Below are 16,460 nucleotides of genomic sequence, written 5' to 3'. Positions count from 1 at the left end.
ACAAACGCAGTTCAGAGAACTATAATGGGAAGGAGCAATTTCCAACTATGACTCTTTGTGAACTACTACTCATTTTTTTTAAGATTTTACTTATTGGGCAGCCCGGGTGGCTCAGCTGTTCAAGGCCACCTTCAGCCCAGGGTGTGATCCTGGAGACCCGGGATTGAGTCCCAGGTCGGGATCCCTGCATGGAACCTGCTTCTCCCTCAGGTGTGTCTCTACCTTTCTCTCTCTCATGAATAAATAAATAAAATCTTAAAAATATATATTTTTTACTTATTTATTCATGAGAGACACAGAGAGAGGCAGAGATATAGGCAGAGGGAGAAGCAGGCTCTCTATGGGGATCCCGATGCAGGACTCCATCCCAGGACCCTGGGATCACGACCGGAGCCAAAGGCAGAGTCTTAATCACTGAGCCACGCAGGTGCCCCTACTCATTTTTTTAAATGTGGGATTTAAAATAAATAAATAAATAAATAAATAAATAAATAAATAAATAAATAAATGTGGGATTTTAACTACTTGAAATGCAGTGAAGGAAAGAACTAAAAGCAAAATGTTTTTTTAAAACAACTACAAGTGTCTCAAATAGATAATTTTTCAATCTAATCAAAAAAATTCAGACCAAAGAAAACATCATCATTATAAATGATGGTGTTAAAGATTTTTGGACGTGTGTACTGGGTGTCTGAGTCCTTACTGTATGTGATTTTTTTAAACTCCTAATTTTAGAGCATTTTCTAAAAATAATCAGATAGCTAGGCAAGTCTGCATTTCTGCAGATCCATGATATTGAGAGTCCACAAAGGGATTATTATTAATGTGTGAAATTGCCTCCCTGGCAACACAAATGTATCCCATGAAACATGAAAATGTTCATGAATATCTGAGGTTATATTTTAATTTTGGCTTATGTTTAATATTTTGCATTAAGTGAGCCAAATGTTGCAAAATTCAAAAGGCAACTGTTTTTAGCTATGCACTACATACGTGCTCACTTCAACAGCACAAATACTAGAAAAAGCTATGTATTACATAGCTGGATAGTAATTCCAACTAGTGCCTTTTATTATTTTTGGAAAGCATAAAAATATAAAAACAAAACTCAAGAGCAGAACTATTGCTAATTTTGAAGGGTTTAATATTTATATTCATATAATCCAGATGGAATACAGTCAGGATGAAATTTTAGTATAAATTTTTTCTTTAAATATAGTCTGAAAAATTTAATTCACAACTGTGGGATGTCTTGCTTTCAGAAAATTAACAGGAGGTACCTCATGTTCTAAGTAATCGTAACTACCTTGAATTGAGCCTGACTCTGTGAAGAATGTATTATTTCCTGCCAGATGCTATCATATTTGGATTAGTATCAGTTATGGATTATGGATCACTAGTGGCTGAATGCCTGGGTCATATTCGATCAAACTGTGACTTGTGAAATTCATTTATCTTCCATGATTGTCTATAGTTTTAGCTATATTCGATCATATTCGATCAAACTGTGACTTGTGAAATTCATTTATCTTCCATGATTGTCTATAGTTTTAGCTATTCTTCAGGACAATTTTTGCCTGTAGCCACTGTTCTTGCCCCTAGTGTAGTATAACAGATTCCTGTGTGACTCAGGAAGGCACAGGTGTGAACATTCCTTTGCATGAGCACACCCAGGTGTGAAGGTAACCTTTAGATCTGACAGGGAACCATGGGATGAGACAACTCTGTAGACTCTGTAGAATTGTAAGGCCTCTGATAATGTATGAGGTCTCCCACATGACCCCACAACAGGGGAGAATGCAAGGATTATCAGAGACAACTTCATGATGTTCCCTTTACATCTACCTGGGGCTTTGGGGGATTGTGGAAAAAGAAAAAGCACCTTAATAGTAACTAATACTTAACTAAAATTTAACCAAGAAACAACAGTTTATTTCCAGTTAGCAACTCACCAAAATGAAAATCTCGGGGGTGCTGATGAGAAAGACCATCACTGCAAGTGCTTCAGAATATGGTAAAGTAACTATTAGGCAACTATTACAAAGACTCACATTCAACCTCCTGAAAAAGTAGAAACATAACCTATGAAAAGAAAATCCCAGTGATCACTGAGATTACTTGCCTTGTAACCAGTGTAGATGATATATTCAGTTGGCTCAAAACAGTTGACCAATAGCAGAAAAATTTAAAACATTCAAGTCTGTTATTCAGTATTTAAATAACTGTTAATCCAAAAGAAATATATGAACCTAGATTTAATACCATTTAAAATGTATTTAAGCAGTTAATGATTACAGGCAAGGTGAGCTTCAAGTATAAGTAATAACATAAATTATTTTAATAATATCTTAAATTTTTGGAAGCAAGCCAGATTTTTTTTTCTCCCAATTAGAAAGTGATGGACTGTTTTTGTGATAACAAAAAACTAAGTTGTTTGTTCTATGACTGTTCAGTGGCCCAATTACTAATTGGCTAAGTGGCACCATGGCCTTAAAAGAAATAACATCATAGTGATTAAACTAAGTTTTCAGGTATTCATCGATACCTGAAAGGCTCACATTAATGAAAGAAATGACAAGTACAAGTATGTTAATCTGAGAGGTTTCAGGTAAAATTTATTATACTAAACAAACAAAAAGAATTATTTTTTTCCCTTATATCCTCAATTTTAAAAGATTTTCTCTTCCAGGTTTCATTTGATAAAAATTGGGGAATTGCCACAAAAAAATGGCTTATAATTTCGAGAAAATTTTGAACAAATGAGAAAGGAGGGGCAGTGTAGACAAGTTCAATGGCTTCACTTAGAAGACTTCATTAAGGAGGCTAGCTTAGAGCAAATGAGAGAACAGTTTTACCTCCTTCTCACACACAACACACACTGTTCTTTCTTCTCAGTTGCTGTTTATTACTGAGAGGAGGAACTGTCAGCATCCCTTCATTATATGTTAATTCAGCATCTGAAACAGTAAAAATTGGTGGAAGGACATGAAGTTGGTTTGTCATAGTGGTCAAAATGTTTACTAATAAAATACGATTATAACTCAATGCTCTGAAATAAAAAGAACTTTGAGCATGAAATCAGTATTTGCATGATTAGAGAGACTTCTTACGTTATGTATCTTTCTTCCAAAATCTAAACTGGGTCAGATTTATTCTTCAACCAGGAACAAAAAGAGATTTTTTTTTTTTTTTTTTTTTTTTTGGTCCACAGATGAATTGGATTGTTATCAAGTTTCTTACTGGGAAAGGTTAAGTTAATATTTTGGCAACAGATAAAATCTTCAAAGTGAGCCACACGCTTAAGTAATGAGAGTTAGATTTGATAGAGTAGAATGCTGAGGATAAAGAGTAGAGAAAATGTTTCCAAGTCATGCAGTGATGATTATTCTTAGTGTAAAGTTTACATCCCTCTATCTCAACACTCTATTAACATGTCACTTTGTCCCTTATAGTCAGGTGTTGAAAGAGACCTTAGGAAGTCCAAGAGTTGCAAACTCATGTACCTCTTAGGGGTCATAAGTGACTACATCCATCATTTGCAAATAGTAGAAGTAATAGAAACCACAGAAATTCGAGAGCTTATGCCCTATCTAAAAACATTCAAACCAATTTAAAATAAAGATCGTATCTTCCAAACAAACCCATCTGCAAAATAAATGTTGCCTATGTATCCCCAATTTGCTACCCTATGACAAGCCCAAACCAAATTGTAGTTTCTTCTAACCTATTATCCAAGCTTCAGATCCCTTCTGGAATATTCCTGCCAAATGGCTGTTTACTTCTATTGGAACAATTCCAGTGACAAAAAATTCATCACCTTTTGAGGCTGCCAAGTTTTTTGTCAATTATATCAGTGATGGTAGTGAAAATATTCTCTTTTGTGGTTGAGGATATTAATAACAATGATTTGTGAACTTTAGCAGTAGATACTCTGAATAGTAAGAGTCCCACAGGTCTCTCTGTTTTGTCTTTGTTATATGAGAGTGTATCACTGTTAAGAGTTCTAACTCTTTGCTTCATGGATGATACAGTCAGTTCCTTAACTACAAAAAGGGTCCTCATATTTGACTACATTATTCCAAGTTTACTTGTATTGCTCATGTTATATAGGCTGATCTTAGAAAGATCCATTTTCCATTAGCATTTGTTTCATCCCAATACATATAAACCGTGCAGTTTCTTGGTGTTGGGCACTGATCTATGTCCTAGGATACAAAGGAGGAAGCCTCTGCTTTCCTTAGACTTACATTCTAGTTAGAGAAATGGACAAAACACAAAATAATTTAAAAGTTCTCTGAAATGATTAGAGGCTGAAGAAGTATACAGGAGCCAGATCATACAGGGACCTCTAGACCACTAGGTGTTTGGAGTTTCCTAAGAACATAATGAGAAGCCACGGAAAGATTTTAAGCAGAAGAATGACATGACTTCAGATATTTTTGCAGAGGAAAAATGCTAATACATAGTATACAAGATTCAGAAAATACAAAAAGTATTAAAAAGAAAATACATCACATAAGATATCATCTCCCAGAGCCAAATATGGAATGGGAAGTATGGTAGAGACAATTCTGTACTGATTGGTTCAGGCCAGTATAATAGAATTCCACACATTAGGTGGCTTAAACAGCACACATTTATTTCTGACAGTTGTGGAGACTGTGAAGTCAAAGATCAAATGCTAGCAGATGTGGTGTCTGAGGAAGGCACTTTTCCTAGTTTGCAAAGAGCTGACTTTTTGTTATGTCCTCACATGGCCAAGAGAGGGCTCTGGTGCTTCCCATAAGGACGCTGATTCCATCTTGGGAGCTCCACCCTCATATCCTAATCTAACCCTAATGACCTCCCAGAGGCCCCACCGCCTTATTATACTATCCCAATGGAGTAAGGGTCTCAACATAAGAATTCATGCAGTCCTTACAAGCTCCCAAGACTCTCATCTTCTAGTATATATTCCCTGTAAATCTTTACCCATTCAATGAACATGGGCAGGAATATGAATATGAATATGAAGACATCACTCCTGTGATTAGGTTATGTTGTATGGCAAAGGTGGAAGGATTTTGGAAATGTAATCAAGATCCCTAATCAGTTGATTTTAAGTTATTCCAAAGGGAGATTATGCTGTATAGACCTGGCCTAATCAGGGGAGGGTCTGGAGATCTTAGAAGTCAGAGATTTTCAGATAAAGCAAATATGCTTTCCCATTGGCTCTGAGAAGCAAATTGCTGTGTGGAAACGTCCATGCAGCAGGAAACAGTGGGAAGTCTCTATTTGCTAAAGGCCTCGCTCCTGCAACTGTAAGGAATTGGATTCTACCAACAACCAATGAACTTGGAAGAAACTCAAATGAGATTGCAGCTCCAGCCAACATCTTGATTTCAGCCTGGTAAGATCTTGAACAGAGAACCCAACAAAGGCATGCTTGGACCCCTGTTCAAAAAAATCAAACAAAAAAACTGAGTAATAAATTAAGAGATAATAAATTTTTGTTTTTAAGCTGCTAAATTCATGGCAATTTGTTATACCACAATAGCAAAGTAATACTAAGGGAATGACATGATCTTTATGAATAAACTGAGGAATGAGAATGGAGAACAGAATCACTGTCATGATTCAAGCAAAAAATAAGGGCAGGTTGGAGTAGGATGCTGGCAGTAGAGGTAGATAAATTTTAAATAAATATGGAATTGAAACAGTGCTTTCTGATAGGATTTGGAGAAGAGAGAAAGGAAATAATCAAGAATGATTCTTAGGATTTTGGCATGAGCAAATGAGTAGATGGTAGTGCTATTTAGAATAGAGGAGGGGCATTTTGGCCTACAGGGTAGGGTCTCGAGATGGTGTTCAGTTTTAGAAATACAATATTTCAAGGCACCTGGGTGGCTCAGTTGGTTAAACGTCCAACTCTTGATTTCATGAGATCGAACCCTGCATCAGGCTCTACACTCAGCAAGGAGTCTGCTTCTCCTCCTGCCTGTCTCTGCCTCTCTCTGTGTGTCTCTCATGAATAAATAAAATGTTTAAAAAAATAATATACAACCTAATAAAAACTTTAATAGAACTTTAAATTTTAATAAAAAGTCACTTTAAAATATTTTAGAAAACAATTACTTGAAATTGCTTTAAAAATCAAGAATAAACAGAAGCACCCTCAACATTTGTAGGGATTAAATGGAAAAACTTGAAAAACCAGGCTTATATAGTGTACTAATTATGTCATTACACTTAACCTCAAGCCAACAATTACACTTTTGTAAAAACCCAAACCATCTTATTTTTTTCAAACACTTTTTAAAAAATGGTCAGAAAAAAAAAATTTCAAAAGGACTGTGATCTCCTGTTGGTGAAGGGATAAGCCTGGATGCTGTGTAGTCAGAAAATTTTTTTTTCAGAGGGAAAGAAAACCTATCATAGCTCAACATCAAGCACAAATGTAGGTTATTAAATGGCATTTACAAACCACATTAGAGGCCCTGCAGGCTTCCCTTTATTAATGATAATATCTACTGTTTGAATTTTTTCTATGTGCTGGATAGTCTGCTATGTCCTTTATGTGCACCCTGTTTGTGAAGACCTTAAAGAATTTTTTAGTTATCCAATTTTATGAATGAGGAAATAGGCCAGCAAGAGAGGTTGCCTAAGATCAACCTTTGGTCAACAGTGTTTAATCTCGGGATTGTCTTATCCTAATGCTTGCTCTCAGCCATTGTAACCCTTACCCTGCTATCTTATCTAAAACTGTTTTTCAATAAACAGTTGTACTTCCACTGCTTTCAAGAATAGCTGTCATTGAGTCAGACTACATGCAACTTGCTTCTCTGTCATTATCGCCTCTAATCATTGCTCTGCACTATAGCACTTGCTGGGTGCACAGCCTCGCTCACTGGCCCACTTTGCTTCAAGCTGGTAACCCCACGTTCTTGCTTTGATCCCCAAACTAAAGCAACATTAAGAGTGACACTTTATTGAATGTTGGAGGTTGGAAGAGAAGAAGTGGTGAAGGTGATTTCTGCTAAAAGCAGGAAAGAGTATTCAGTATCAATAGATTTGATGTTACTCACCGCTGTTCCTCAGAATTTACCCACAATTCCTCAACACGGGATTTCTTAGATTTAGGCTTCTTGACACATTGGTGGAGCCTTTGCTTTTTTTCTTCAGCCTCTGCTAATAACTTCCATCTGGTTTCCAACTCTCCAACACACCTGGGAGCTGGGAAAGTTGCACAACTGCTGAGCTCTCCACCCCTTATTCCAGTCTAGGTGCTGGCCCCAAGTCTGTACTGAAAAACTCATCAAGATATATTGCTAAGGATAGTGCCATCCACTCAGGAACTTCACCTTCACCTTCACAAAGGATTCACTGCAGGTTTGAAATTACTTTTTTTTTCTTTACCCTCTCCTGAGTCAAATGCTTCCACTCCAACAACCTCAGCAAACCTTATATATTAGTCAGAGAAACAGAACCATAGGAAATATATATAAAATGAATTATAAAATATATAAATATGTATAATAAAATATACATAAAATGTCTCCAGAGGAACAGAACCATAGGAAATTTATATAAAATATTATATAGTACTTCTGTTTATTATACATGTTTTATATATGTGCATGTAATATATATGTATAAAATATATACACATAAAATATATTAATACATAAAAATATGTATAATCTATCCATCTATCTCTCTGTCTGAAGATATTTATTTTAAAAAATTGGCTATTGTAATGTGGGAGCTGGCATACCAGAAATCCACTGGGCAAGCTGGCAGGCTAGAAATTCAGATTAGAATTGATATTGCCGTCTTTAGTCTTAAATCTGCAGGGCAGCCCAGGCAAGCTGGAAAGGTTTCTGTCTTGAGCCCAAATTACTCTTTCTTCAGAAAATCTCAGTCTTGTCTTTTAAGACCTTAAATTGATTGGCTAAAACCTATCCACATTAATGGACGGTAATTCGATTTGCTCGACACTCAATAGATTTAAATGTTTATAACATAAAAATTATCTTCATAGCAACATCACAATTGCTATTTGAGTAAACAATTGGGTATATCACCTATCCAAGTTGACACATAAAATTAACCATCACATTCTAGATATTTGAATTCCTGTTATGTTCCAGGCACAAACGTGGTCTTAGTGTATGTAAAGATTAGTTGGAAATTTTTTGCCTATAATTCTTTGAAATGACCCATACTTTCAGGAAGATCCACTTACCCATTACATGCCATTACCCTTACATGCCCTCAACCCCTGTATGCAGTGCCATCCAATTTATAGAACTTGGGTGAGGGCTAAGACCTCTGTTGGCAGCTTTGGCTTCATTGTGTTAGGAGTAAGGACATGGCACCACCCTAGGGGACTTCTGGGCATGGTTCCAGTTATTACAGGCAAATGAGCATTTATGGTTGTGGAAGAGCCTTGTTAGCTACAGAGAAGAAACTAATGGTGATGAATGTAATGGTCACGGTTGTGTGGTGTGATGGAGATAGACAATCCTGAGTTGAAAATCTCAGAGTTGGACAAAGCTCTACAATGCTGAACAAAACCTTCCTTTTTCCTCTTATTGCCTATAAATTGGGAGTTTTTTTTTTTTTTTCAGAACTTTAGTAAGGTCAAATGAAAAAAATATACAAATTTTCCAGCAGCATGTTTCATTCTGTTTAAGTGGTAGTTTTCTATCACGTCAAAGCTGAATTCACAAGAAATTAAAACTGACCCAATAATATTCAAAAAAAGATAGAGAGGATAATAACTGGGCAGCAACACCCACAGTCCAGGCTTCATGGAGATAGGACTTGGTCCTTGAAAGTCAGGAATCAAGATTGTCTTTCTCTCCCTGCTTCCACAAGGTCTTTCATTTTCAGTCTTCTCTGCCCGTCTTTTCCATTCTCATCTGTAGACTAGTTTCTTTCCTTAACCATTAGTTTGCACATGGCTTCTATTGCTATGACTTCAGTAAAGCTCTAACTCTACATAGTCTTTGATCTTCAAAATTCATCTCTTAGTTGTGATTGCCAGAGTGTCTCCCTATGGGTCAAGTGTCAGGTGAGTGCTCATCCTACCGTCAGCTCAAGGAAAGGCTCATTAAGATCCCTATGCCAGGGCAGCCCTGGTGGTTTAGCGCAGCCTTTAGCCCAGGGTGTGATCCTGGAGACCCAGGATTGAGTCCCATGTCAGGCTCCCTACATGGAGCCTGCTTCTCCCTCTGCCTGTGTCTGTTCTTCTCTCTCTGTGTGTGTCTTTCATGAATAAATAAAATCTTTAAAAAAAAAAAAAGATCCCTATGCCAACCTAGGCACCTTTTTGGGGATTGGGAAAATGTAGACTTGGGTGACATCCCTAGACATGCCCACCATTTGTAGCTGCAGTGAAATCATATCACCTTGAACTTATTCAGACTCTATAAAGTATAGAATGTGCTTCCATTACTGTCACCTAAACCTCACAATAAATAAGTCTACTAAAATTGTAGAACTTAATCTGAATAAGAGAACTAAAAAGTAGAGTATACCAACAAGCAAACTGAAACCCTGTGTCATTTCCTATCCATATCCCATTCCCCAATAAGGTTTCATAGCTATCTTAAAGGCAATGTGGTTTGAGTGTACAAATATCTGCATATAGACCTTCCTTTTGTTCTTCCTTGAAACATACTTTTATGTTCTTAAGCACATCTCTGCATGTGGTATATACACAAAGCCATGTGTATCATGTGTATGGATGACTTAATGATTTTTTTCAATCATAAATTTGGCGATACATGTTTCTTAGTGCTTCCTTGTTGATTTAATTGCCCTTATCGGGGCACCTGGGTGGCTCAGTGAGTTCAGTGTCCAACTCTTGGTTTCTGTTCAGGTCCCGATCTTAGGATCCTGAGATGGACTCCCATGTCTGGCTCTGTGCTCAGCAGAGGGGGTCTGTCTGAAGATTCTCTCCCTTTGCCCCTCCCCCCATTCCTGCACACCTTTCTCTCTCTTTCTCTCTAGAATGAATGAATAAATCATTTTTAAAAAATCCCTCTTATGTAAGCTGATACTCCATATGGTGACATTATCATTGATCATTCCAAATAGAATACAATTATTCTGAGTTATTGATGGTGCTGATTAATATTTGATCTGATTAGTTTGGTTAATTATATTGCTAAAATAAATGGTAGAACAGGAATGGATCTTACTAAATTTAATTTAAAAGGCTTATCTAAGCTTTATGCAACAAATTGTTTTAGAGCCAAAATCCCTGATGCCTATACACGTGCTTCCCTTTCCAAATTTATCATCTTCCTGTAAGGTTTGCTGTGTTCCATCATCATCATCTATTACCTGGTCATATGAAAAACATAGGCTGCTAATAGCCAAGAACTGCAAAATATGGCTATATGAGGACAAGGCATGGCTAGTAAAGGAGAAAGAGTACAAAACTTTTTTGTCTTTCTGTGAAATTCTATGAGTATTGTTCTTATTAAACTTGCAGCATTAGAAATCACTGCTTTTGAATTCATCCATTTGTTTTCTGTGGACAGATGCAGAAATTTAAGCAGAACAAAACTCATTTGCCTTACTAAAGTGTTGTAGTACATGATTTTAAGCCAGGGACGAAGAGAAAAGAGGAAGAGTTTTACTGAATAAAACTGCCTACTGCCTTTCCAGCACACAGCTGATTAAGAAATGCTTGTACAGCTATTTGTAATAACATGGCTTAGTATTTGATAATTGTTATGTAAGTTTTTCTTGTTCTCAGAGTGGCTCTCAAAAAGTTTATGTAATATGCCTGAAGATTATATACCAGGAAGGAAGTGTTTCAAAAATTATTTAAGCTGCTTTTGTATGTGCAAAAGCACGTGAGCATGTTTGTGTGGCCTGTGGACATGTGTATGTATATGATTCATACGTCTCTTTACATAAGTCATGGATGTCATCTGGATAGAAAGCCACATCAGTTTACAATCAGTTAAAAGATCAGATACTACAAAATCCTCTCTTTGGCTTAGATTTCTTGAAATCTTCCAAGTTGATGAAGGTGAGATCCTGGGACTTTTAATTTGCATCAGGGTAAAATCATTCCTTTGTGCTGAAAGGGTGTGAGGAAAAGATTTTCTCAGGGAAGGCATGCTTTTAGAAGAGTTTACTGTACAATTCATAAAGCAATGAACTCTGTAATATTTTACATTTGAAAGCTAAATTTTTTTAAAGTATTTATCAAAATTAAAACTACAGGAATGAAAACACAAGGGTAAGGTATGGCTGGCTTTCAGCACTACTGATCTGGTTTCTATCTGAGGTCTATTTGTACAGGTCAGATGTTTTTACTTCTCCAATAAGACTTAGCCCAGGCTTACCTAATAGCCTCCTGTAATTAAGCCAACCACCTTCTGCAGGGAGGAGCCAGGACAGAAAGTCCTGGGATTTAATGTTGTGAACAAGAGCTTGCTAAGAACCTTGTCCATATCCCCTACTTCTCATTTAGATTGAAATGACATGCACACTAAGCTTTGAGGAATGAAAGTTAGTTATTTGTGATAAGGCCCTTTTTAATTTCCTGATGGAAAGCAACCACTACAAAGTAATTAGTCATCCTAACCAGAAAATAACTCGTATTGTTTTTACTAGGTGTGATTTTAATACATTCTTGTCCCATTACCATATAAGTATCTTCGAATGAGTAGAGCTATATTGAGGAACTTCCTTGAAGGAAGGAAGATGATAACTTGAGGCTACTCTAGATCTTTGGAAGAATTTGGAAGGTGAGAACATAGTGGTTAAGAGCATGGGCTTTGATATCACACCAGAGTATGACTTCTCTAAGCCTCCATTTTTTATTTTATTGTAAAATGGGAATAATAATGGGTCCTGCCTCAGATGTGGCATTTAAAGTATTTAGCAGATGCATTGATTTTCTATTACAGTTGTAACAAATTACCAAAAATTGAGTGGCTTAAAACAACAGAAATTTGTTATCTTATAGTTCTGGTAGTCTGAAATCCAAAATGCATCTCACAAGGCTAATGTCAGTATGTGGGTAGGGCCACTTTTCTTTCTGGAGATTCTAGAGAAGGATCCATTTTTCTTGACTTTTTGAGGTTAGAGAGGTCCCCTGCTATCTTCAGAGCTTTCAGTGGCCAGTCAAGTCTTTCTCAGATCACACCACTCAGCCACAGGCTCTCCAGTCTCCCTTCTCTACTTATGAGAACCCCTGTAATTACACTGGTCCCATCAGGATAATTTCCTATCTCAAGGCCAACTAATTAGCGACCTTAATTCCATCTGCAACCTTAATTCCTCTTTGTCATGTAAGTAAGATCACATGTTCACAGCTTCCAGGGAGTAGGACAAGGACACTTTTAGGGGTTATTTGTTCTGCCTACCACACCAGAGTACCTGCCACTAAGTAAACACATAGGGAATGTGGTAGTTTTTGCTCTTCTTAACCCCCACAAAGAAGAAGAAACCCTCTCTGAATGGTTTTTGTTGTTAAAGAGCCTGCCAACAGACCATGTCCCAGAAACCAGATAAGCACAAAGCCCTCCCACACTGCATTTCAGGACCTTTTACAAACAGTAGTTTTGGCATTCTGCCTTTAAAGCTGTAAAATAAAAATCAGAGTTGTTACTCCAACCTAAATACACATGGTCTACAGTTTTCCTATTGTCTCCCTGTACTTCTTTCTTAAGGAGACTTTCTGCTCTGATATCAACTCACCTATACATAGCCAAGTCCCCCAAAGTAGAACTTCAGTGCTAATCTTTTTGACACACTTACAGCACCCTGTATGTCCAGCTTAAACCGGGAAACTCCTCCTTAATGTTCTGTGTGTCAAGTGACCATTTTTGACTCAAAACATCTTCATCCCTGTGGGGTACTAGGACAGCACTACTCTCTCTGGCTCGCACACGGGAACAGCGGGAGTCACCTGCCTCCTTGTACTCCTTCCCACCCTCCCAAGTGCCATCCAAGTTTAAACTGCCTGTGCCCTTGTTGGGACTACCGGCAGAGCCTCCTAATTGTTCCATGCTTTCCTTCCTTTGCTGGTTTGTGCCACCACCCCCAGGAAGCTTCAGGTCCCTCTTTTCCATACCTTTGGCCTTAAATCAATCCTGCTTTGTGTTAAGTTCATCCTTGTCAGCAAACTGTGGGGCTCAGGGAATTATTTTTAAGCACCTGCCATTTGGCAGCCATTGGTTTAGACATTTTACATGTATTACTTCATTTAATCCTAATTTAATGCCCTGTCCAGGTAGGTGTTATTTCTCCTTTTTTTATTAGCAAGCCGGTTGGAAAGTAGAGAGCTTTGTATAACTCAGCCCAACGCGACACAATAAGTGACAGAGAGAATTCAAACTCAGATGTATCTGATTCCAAAGCCCCTAGTTCTACCACTACCCTGGAGTCCTGCATTTGACTTTGTTTTTAAGGCATCTGTTTTATGAAGCCTTGCTGGTGTTCATGTATTTTAGTGGCAGATCTTCCAGTAGCCTAATGACAAACATATCATAGTTTGGTTATCTTGGTGGTGGTTTCTGTGGACTGCTACGGACAGCAAGATGGATTATTATTTTTTTAATCAAAGATCTAGGACTTATCAAACCTCTGCCTTTGATATGGCCTGCAGATTAATCCAGGTTTCTTGTATCTGAAAAGGAAGAAGGGTGTTGTGAGAAGTTATCTGTCCATGTATGGGTAGCTTTTACCAATGTTGAATTAGGGCACTTGTAGAGTTAAGTAATACTGATACATCTGTTCCCTTTCCATTAGAGATCAACTCTCAGTGACAAGCCAAAGCATGCTTTTCTTCTTTTACCAAAACACCCACAAAGGAAACAAACCAGTTTAGCAACTTTGTAAGTGGGTGCAAAGGATTCCTATAAATAAAGCCTCCTATTGTGCCACTCTGGTCCTGTTAGGTTTGGAATGCTGATGGTTTATGTTGTCCTACTCTGAACTCTTACTGACAACCTCGTGAATAAGCTCTAGCTAAATTTCGATACTTCCTAAAGGTGACCTTAATCATAAACGATACTTCAATGAACAGATGTCCCCCCTTCCACCACTGCTCTTCATCCTTTTTTGATTGGTTACTTTCCTGAAAAGAAAAAATAATAATAATGCAATTCAAACTAGGTGATCTTAGTAATAGGAAGAATGTTGTCTGAGACATTAAAAAGCTTTATTGCTTATTTTAAAAAGTATCAAAGCAAGTACCCTACAGAGGAGGTCAGTTTGGAAAACTCTTTTTACTCACATGGTGACTTTTTTCCTTTTTTGATGATGGAACCATAGAATTTAAAAAGTTGTAAGAAATGGACTTCAGTAATATAAATAATATAAGGTTTTCAAACCTTACTATTTCTTTTATAGGTAGGAAAATACAAACAAAATCAACTACTGAATGTGATTCTTAGATTTTTGTATAGTTGTGAAAGCTAAACATAGCAGAAGAGATTGACCTTTACTTGAGAATTAAAAATGCAGTGTGGAGTAATTATTGGGTCAGTAATCAAAATTGGAACGCAGACAATAGATAATATAAAAGTATTATGTCAATGTGAAATTGACTGAAGTTAAAAACATCTCTGGTTATGTAAAAAACATCTATATTCATAGGAAATATACATAAATATTTAGGGACAAAGAGCCATTAGGCAGGTAACCTACCCTCAGATGGTTCAGCAAATATACACATTATGTATAGATAGATGTATATACATCTATCATAGAAAGAAAACACAAATATGAAAGAAATGGAATAAAATATTAAGAGTGTTTGAATCTAGTTAAAGAATAATAAAAATACATTTATCCTAAGCAATATTATTTCACATCTCTGAGCAAATGATGTTTGAATCTAAATCCAACCAAAAAGATAATTAACAATATACCTATAAATTCAGCTGTTTACTAAACATATCCATTAGGATATTCCACAGATTTTTCAAAATCAGCCTTTCCACAATTGGTTTTATAAGGTCTGCCTTTACCTCGGTACCTTTATTATTCTCTGACACCAAACTAGATTCTTGCCTCTACCTCCCCTACCACATCTCCCCCTACCAACACAGCTATAGTCACTCAAGAATCCTACTCTGTTCTACCCTATAAAGTCTCTTCAACTGATCTATCTCTTTCAGTCCTCACTGCTGTGATTCATAAATCACAGTGGATTATAATCATCACCTCTCAGATGGTCTTTTGCATTCAGGATGTGTCCCCCTCCAATCTACCTCCTGTATTGCAGATAATTTCTAAAGTTCACATCTCAAATAAATAAATAAATAAATAAATAAATAAATAAATAAAAATAAAGTTCACATCTCTCAATGCTCTGCTTAAAAGCCTACATATCAGGGCACGTGGGTGGCTCAATAGGTAAAGCATCTGCCTTTGGCTCAGGTCATGATCCTAGTGTCCTGGGACTGAGCCCCATGTCAGGCTGTCTGCTCAGCAGGGAGCCTCCTTCTTCTCCCTCTGCCTGCTGCTCCCCCTGCTCTTGTGCTCTCGCGCTCTCTCTCTCTCTCTCTGTCAAATAAATAAAATCTTAAAAAAAAAAAAGTGTCTCCCTATTGCCCTCACATTAAAATCCAAATCTTCAGTATAATTTATAAGACACATGAAGGTGCCATTTCTTGTTTAATTCTTTTTTTTTTAAGATTTTATTTATTCATGAGAGACACAGAGAGAGAGGCAGAGACACAGACAGAGGTAGAAGCAATGCAGGCTCCTCACAGGGAGCCCGATGTGGGACTAGACCCCAGGACAGGGATCACGCTCTGAGCCAAAGGCAGACAGACGCTCAACTGCTGAGCCAACCCAGGCGTCCCTTGTTTAATTCTTTCACCTATGTCCCTCCTCTCTCTTTGCCCCAATTTACCTTGCCGTCTCCCTCACCATGACACTGGACTTTTAGCTAAAGCTTTCTCTAGCTGCCAGGCCTTTGCCCACATTAGTCTCTCTGCCTTGAACAGTTAGTTTCCTTTTCCCCTGCTTACAACTACTTGTTGAACACATAATTCTATTTGCTTGATTTATTCTTCCTTTAAATATCAACTTATGACATTCCTCTAGACAACTTTCATGACACTCCAACTTGGATTAAATCAATAATTAAATCAAAATAACAAAAAAATGGATTATTATGAATATGTTTTAGAAACCAGAATAAAGTGTATACATATTCATTCAGTCAAGGTTTTCCACAGATACTCCTTGAACACCTGTTATATGTCTAGCAGCTGTACTACATAGCTTGTTAGGTGTATAACATTATAACATATATATATATAGGTGTATAACATATACCATTAATTTTCTTCTAGAGACTTTTAATATAGGATCTTGAAATCAAGCCTAAAACTCATTTGTCACTATCATCGGCACTTTTTCTTTTTTTTTTTTTTTTTTTTTTCCATCGGCACTTTTTCTTTTATTTCCTGTCTGTATCTCTTCTCTTAATAATT

At 37.0% G+C, this 16,460-nt stretch overlaps 1 protein-coding gene across 6 annotated transcripts in view; it reads left to right on the top strand.

Annotated features, from left to right (window-relative positions):
- Positions 1–16,460, top strand: part of OXR1 (oxidation resistance 1) — a 461,178-nt gene that overhangs the window by 305,985 nt on the left and 138,733 nt on the right. Inside the window, exon 2 of one of the 6 annotated variants that reach the window (XM_041769244.1) lies at positions 7,263–7,368. The exons of 4 other annotated variants lie outside the window; for them this stretch is intronic. The gene's annotated coding sequence lies outside the window, so the exon portion shown is untranslated. Of the gene's footprint in view, positions 1–7,257; positions 7,369–16,460 lie in introns of all 6 variants that reach the window. One more of the 6 variants, XM_041769243.1, reaches the window with a different exon arrangement.

This window comes from Vulpes lagopus, chromosome 9, assembly GCF_018345385.1.
Source record: "Vulpes lagopus strain Blue_001 chromosome 9, ASM1834538v1, whole genome shotgun sequence".
Classification (NCBI taxonomy): Eukaryota; Metazoa; Chordata; class Mammalia; order Carnivora; family Canidae; genus Vulpes; species Vulpes lagopus.
Note: the sequence above shows the minus strand (reverse complement) of the source record. Positions and strands in the feature narration are given on the sequence as shown.